The sequence below is a fragment of the Centroberyx affinis genome, unplaced genomic scaffold (assembly GCF_046629955.1).
Source record: "Centroberyx affinis isolate AG114_WGS23_722 - 3 ecotype Tasmania unplaced genomic scaffold, CSIRO-AGI_Caff_v1 ptg000264l_1, whole genome shotgun sequence".
In the NCBI taxonomy this organism is placed as follows: Eukaryota; Metazoa; Chordata; class Actinopteri; order Beryciformes; family Berycidae; genus Centroberyx; species Centroberyx affinis.
The window spans coordinates 330,077-335,046 of NW_027278945.1; positions in this window are offsets into that span (position 1 = coordinate 330,077).

Below are 4,970 nucleotides of genomic sequence, written 5' to 3' on the forward strand. Positions count from 1 at the left end.
GTTGTTTGAATGAAATGAAATGTGCTAAAATAACATAGGATAATTCCTTTTCTGTTTTTTGTTATTAAACCATTGTTGAACTTCACAGATATTCGTATCAGACTATTTCCGCAGTTACATCACAGTGCCATTTGCCTTCTCTCATCTCATGCCCTCTGCCTTTTTTACTTTACTTTCTCCCTGTCCTCCCTTTTGTCATCCCCCTCTCGCCTCCCACCCTCTCTCTCTCTCATCCCTCTCTCACCCTGTCTTCCCCCAACCCCTCTGTTCCTCTCCTCTCCCCTGTCTCTGAGAGTCAGTTGCCCACCCTAAATCAGCAAGCTGCCGAGGATTGTGGGAACCCATGGAATCGCCGTGACCAGGGATGCAGGCAGGGAGCCACGGCAACGCTGGAATGTGGGGCGTCTGAGGAGATAAGAGCTGTGAGCCCAGCCAGGGAGAGGGGAGGGATGGAGGGAGAGGGGGAAAGAGGCAGAGAGAGGGTGAGACAGAAACAGGGAGAGCAGCAAGTCTGTGAATGGGAGACAGAAACACAACACCATAAACAGCCAGAGAGCGAGACAGAGGGAGAGAGCGAGAGAGGGGAGGGGGGACTTAGGGGGGCACACACTGGAGATGGGAAGCCAGCCTTATTCCTCTTTGCATTTCATTTACATCCCTGGCCGTATCGACCAATCGGATTGGGAGCAAAGCCCAGGGCTTAGGAGGGGAATAAAAAGACAAAATGCCTTTGCTGCTCTCATCCCTCCCTGATAATACCCCTTCTGTTTTTCTTTTCTCTTTTTCTCCCGTCTATAAGTAGATACTGTCCGAAATGCCAGCGGAAAAGCGACACCTCCGCTTGCTGTGTATCTCAGATAGACCGAGCGGGAGCAGGGGCTGAAAAGACAGCTTTAGCAACTGGGCCTATCTCCTCTCCTCTCTCTGGCTGGATGGAAGCTTGGAGTGGAGGGAGGCGGAGGGGTGGGGTGTGTTGGTTAGTGTTTGGGAAGAGAATAGAGGGTGTGAGAGGCATGATATACTGAGCTGGCCACAGATTTTGCAGAATCTTACACTCTGAAAAACTTTGCCTGCAGATCCCTTTCCTAAGCATGAGAAACCTGTTTCAAGGATGTTTACGAGGTGCCACCCATCTTTGTGAGCATCGCCAATGCCTGCTACCGAACTCCACACATATTTATAGCACAGGATTGTTGTTATTCTTACATACTAAGTTGCAGGTTTATCTAACACGGCAACTCTTGTCAGTTGATTGTCTGTAACCTCTTAGATAAGAGTGGAGTCTCAACACACTGGTGCTTTAGCTGTAAAATGTCTCAGCATATTGTAACCTAATATTTTCCAATTACCACTTTTAGAAATTATCATTATTATTTGGGCTAAATGGAGGATGTTTTCCCTTAAACTCATCAATGTGTATTGGGTGGCATTAAGCTCTTAATGTCAGTCTGTGTTGACATGACTTCATGAGTGACTTGTCTCAGGTTTTCGTTTGCTATTATCCCTGTTGTGTATGTGTTTCTCAGTGTGTGGTAGCCTGTGTTTGTATGTCTGCAGTGCAGGTACAGCATGTTTGCAGGTTTACTGAGTTTATTTGTACAGGTGTTTGTAGTGCTCTCCATTGTGTTGATGTTTGCCTTGGTTGCTTTGCTTCTATTGTGCCGAAATGCGCAATGTGTTTTTCTCTGCTTGCAAGTGTCTTTCCTCTATTTAATGGACTATGCCATTGTCTTGTTGCTCATGTCTTTGTGTAGGCGTACCCGGCCTTTTGTATTGCCACTGGACCTAATGCTGGCGTTGCTGCTGATATAGGGCTTATTGAAAGGGATTGTTGTTGCACAGATGAGAGTCCTTCTCAACAGGGGTCTGCAGCAAAGCATTCAGACATAGAGGGCCCTTTACCTGCCTCCACCAGACGCCTGGTGGAGATAAAGTCACCTTAGGACCCTGTGTGGACCCGCTCTACCTTCACAGCATCCTCATCCTCCTCACCCTCCACAACCTCACCCCTCTAATAAAACAAACCCAACAATAGAGGCAGATATGTGAGGATTAGAGGTCAGGGGGTTGGGGAATGCGACATCTCCATTTCCAGGATCAATCTTCAACCGCTTAGTAATCTCTGGCCCCAGGCCCCACATACCTCCAGTGGTCGGTCTGTCTGAGAGCTGGCATCGCCAGGCTGTGTGTGCCGGTACCCCAGCTGGGTGTGGGGGGCTGATAGGACAGGAGCTGCAGTTGGGGAGGGAGAGGAGATTTACCCTGACAATATGGATGGATGGAGGACCACAGGGGACAAGTGGACAAAGGGTCCTCACTCTGTATCCAAACCTCTCACCTCAATCCTCACTGATAGGTGTGTGAATGCATGCATATGTATGTGTGTGTGCAGAAATGTATGTCTGCGTACATACAGTATAAATGTTTGAATGTGTGTCTGCGTACTTGGGTGCGCGCATGTGCTCATAAAGTTTATTTTAATCTATAAATTTGCGAATGTGAAATAACTTTGAGTTCTTCACAGCAAACTGAATATTATCCCCAAGTCCCCGTTGTTATCTTGTGTACACACATTTGTTTATTTGATACAGCCCCTCTCTACTACAGCACTTCTGTATATCAAAGACAGCAGTGCAGAGCATAATTGAAAATGGCTACCGTGGAGAAAGGTCTCTCTCTGCTTTGACTGCGGAGAGGCAGAAAGAGCCCCATTCTCCGCTCCCTTCTTAGATCTATTTAAATAATTGAGGAGTAAACTGACAAATTAGGCACCTTTATGGACGCCCCTGGGCTCTCTCTGGGGTCCTTCAGTTTCCCCAATACAAGAGAGCGCCACCAGGCACAGGATAATATCTCTGTGTGCTTTGAGAGGGGGAGAGGGAGGAGGGAAGGAGGGTAGTGGGCCAGGAGGGGTTTCGCCAATCAAGCGGGCCACACTTCCTCCCCCAGGTTCTAATTTTGTGCCACATTAAAGAGCTCGGCCTCCATTTAGGACACAGAGAGGCATTTTCATAATTTGCCGCGTCTCTCGACTAGCTCGGGGTGCCTCTTTTCCTCTCTCTCCTCCCTCTCTCTCTCACTCCGTGTCTGAATGGAAGGCCTGGGGAGGAAGAGGGGTAATTCATTCGCCTCCTTTCAACCGACAGGCTTCAATTCTGCATAATGTTGCTGCTAGGTGTGTAAAGCAGCTAATATTTATCTCTTTAATAATTTGCTATTAGACCTGAATATTATTTGCTATATAAAAGCTAACGCTGCTTATTGTCAAGTATAAGGAAATAGTGTCATTCATGCTATGTCAATACATTAGGGCTGTTCCACATGCCCTGATTTAGCCCCTTACTAAAGGCATTCGGAGTTAAAAGAGGTCAACAACTGTGCTTCTCTTAATCTAGGACCATCAACCATAAAGCTGTGATGCCTGCATTAATCATACCTGTGATCTATAAATACACAATATACGTTAAAGTGGTTTGATTTCCTCTCGCCAACACCATCCATTCATGCACTACAGCATGCGTAAGCATTGATTCATATGTGATTGGTCACATAATTCATAGTCTCAGGGGGCATTTCATCACTGACAGACAAGCTAATCTAAAATCCCCCAATTTACAAATGAAAATCCCACCATCCAATTGAGCTAATAGAGGGACTTGAATGGGATAATAAGATGTGGTGTAATACTGTGTAAAAAGCCTGTAATGTTGTGTTGGTGTATGAGCCTGTGTGACTGGGTGTTTGACTGTTTGCAGTGATTACAGGGGCCTGCGGGCCTGGCGGCGGCTCCATGGCTGGGACAGGGAGCTTCTCCCAGGGCTAGGAGATACGCCTGTCTGCCCCTTCTGCCGAAGCCCTGGGTGCAGGGACCAGGAAGTCAGGAGGGAGAGTGCGCCCTGTGAGCTCTCTCTCTCTCTCTCTCTGTCTCTCTCTCTCTCTCTCTCTCTCTCCCTCTCTCTCTCTGTCTGTCTCTCTCCCTCTCTCTCTCTCTGTCTGTCTCTCTCCCTCTCTTCCCCTGTCTCTCTCTGTGTCTGTACTATTGCAGTGCTTGCAGATGTGCACAAACAAGGGAGGATTAAAGCAAAACGAATCTAAACAGACAAATGGAATTAGAGTGATGGGTGTCGGTGGGCTGGTTCACAGTGATAAACATAATGATGCTGTGTGTGTGTGTTTGTGTGTTTGTGTGTGTGTGTTCCTGTGTCTAGGGGATTATCAGTGGTTAGGTGTGTGGTGTGTATGGCTGGGTGACTGCTTCTGGGTGTCTTTGTGTGTTTGCCTATCTGTCTATGTTTTTGTAATTATGTGTGTGTATATTTACTCGGTCTCTACTTGTGTGTGTGATAAATGTGTTACTGCATATTGCCTCACAAAAACAAGTCTCTGCGCCCTCTGCATGCGTGTGGATATGTTTCCCCCCTCTGTGTTTTCCTGTTGGTCGGGGTCATATTTCCTTCTTGTTTATCATAGTTCCTGTTTGTATTTGTGCACTGCAGCTGTTAACTAAGCCTGTATGTCTCTACTGGACATATCAAAACTATTCACCCAATATTGACATATACCTAGAAAGATGATAACACGCTATTTGTGTATGTTTGAATATCAAGGTCTCATATACCGCCCCTCAGTGTTGCGTGGATGTTGTGTGTAGACTTGTTTTCTTGGTCCGGAGGTCTGTGTGTTTGTGTGCTAAGGAGGTCTGGAGTGTTGCGGAGCCAGCGGGGGGCGGTGATCAACAGTCTGGGGCTCCCCCGCCGAGGGACTCTGGGATTAGGGCTAAACCCTGGCCTGCCAGATGGGCAAAACACACCCCCAACATGGCAACAGCAGCACCAGCACCAGCACCCTTAGGACCGCATTCACCCTCCCTCCCCCTGCTGTGGAAACTGGGGGTTTGGAACTCGCTGGTATGCTTGTCCACCGGGTCAGAGGTCAATGAAAGTGCACTGACATAATCACAATAAATGTCA